The 1408-nt window shown below is 49.6% G+C and overlaps 1 non-coding gene across 1 annotated transcript; it reads right to left on the bottom strand.

Annotated features, from left to right (window-relative positions):
- Positions 1-882: 882 nt before the first annotated feature.
- On the bottom strand, positions 883-954 carry TRNAC-GCA (transfer RNA cysteine (anticodon GCA)). Its single transcript has one exon. It is a non-coding gene; the product is annotated as a tRNA-Cys (tRNA).
- Positions 955-1408: the final 454 nt, after the last annotated feature.

The raw sequence follows: 1408 nt of genomic DNA, 5'->3' as shown, positions 1-1408 counted from the left end.
AGCACCTTTCCACCCATAGCACAGCCAGTCACCCAGATGTTTGTGGCTTCCAGAACCTGGGGGTCTGCCCCCTGGCAGAAGCACGACTTTCCCACCAGGTCTGCCCTCTCCCTCCTTGCTCCTGGCCCTGTCGAGGGCACTGGCTTTGATAATCATATGTGCGTGCTAAGTCGCTTCAGTTGTGTCTGACTCTTTTCGACCCTATGGACTGTAGCCTGCCAGGCTCCTCTGTCCATGGGATTCTCCAAGCAAGAATACTGGAGTGGGCTGCCATGCCCTCCTCCAGGGGATCTTTCCGTCCCAGGGATTGAACCTTCGTCTCTTAGTCTCCTGCATTGGCAGGCAGGTTCTTTATCACTTGCACCATCTGGAAAGCCCGTGTTCAGACAAAATGCCCTTGAGAATCATCCAGTATCATCTTCCCCCAAATGTGTCTGATCAGATAGTCCTGGTTGGGTAGGAAGAGCAGACAATGTGCTGTTTTTCAAATAAAAATATCCAGATTCTTCCCCGGAGTCTGTGGGGCACAGCTGCTAATTCAGGTAGCTCCTTGGGCCTTCTTAACTCACTTGAAAGCAGAAATAGTAATAGTAATTGGGAGAGCTGATCAAACACACACAGCTCTTAGGGTCAAGACAAAGCCTCTAACGCTGGATGAGGAAAACTTCCAACCATTTCCTGAGTCAGAAGATGACCTTTCCTACCTTTCCTCTCCTCTCCTTACTCCTTCCATGTTCTGTTTGCTAAGCCCCCCTAGAGGAAAGTAGCCTAATTTTAAAAGCCTCCCAACAAGCAGGGTTGGGGTGGAGGTGAAGGTTGGCGGTACTCAGATCTAATCTACAGTGACCACATGTGTGGTCTCCAGATGGAAAGAAAATCAGCAGGGGGCACCCGGATTTGAACCGGGGACCTCTTGATCTGCAGTCAAATGCTCTACCCCTGAGCTATACCCCCAGGCCGTTCTAGGTTCTGAACTAGCACCAATTCACGATGTCATAACACCCAGGTATGCAGTAGACGGCAATTACCATCCATTCTCCGAGAGCCAGTGGGAACCTGTAGAACTGCATCCCTCAGTAACGCCCTCTGGTCTCCAGCCTCCCCTGCGCCTCCCACAGAAGTGCTTACTTCTTGGATGATTTCTCTACAGACTACGTTAGCTGTTTTGGTTTTTTCTTCCAGGTCAAACTAATTATCTCATCCATATACTGTTTGTCCTGTGGATTTATACCTTCTTATTGCCTCTTTATTATAGTTGTTGTTCAGTCGCTAAGCTGTGTCTGACTCTTTGTGACCGCACAGATTGCAGCACACCAGGCTTCCCTGTCCTTCACCATCTCCCCGAGTTTGCTCAAACTCATGTCTAGTGAGTCAGTGATGCCATCCAACCATCTCACCCTCTGTCGTC

This window comes from Bos indicus, chromosome 4, assembly GCF_029378745.1.
Source record: "Bos indicus isolate NIAB-ARS_2022 breed Sahiwal x Tharparkar chromosome 4, NIAB-ARS_B.indTharparkar_mat_pri_1.0, whole genome shotgun sequence".
Classification (NCBI taxonomy): Eukaryota; Metazoa; Chordata; class Mammalia; order Artiodactyla; family Bovidae; genus Bos; species Bos indicus.
Note: the sequence above shows the minus strand (reverse complement) of the source record. Positions and strands in the feature narration are given on the sequence as shown.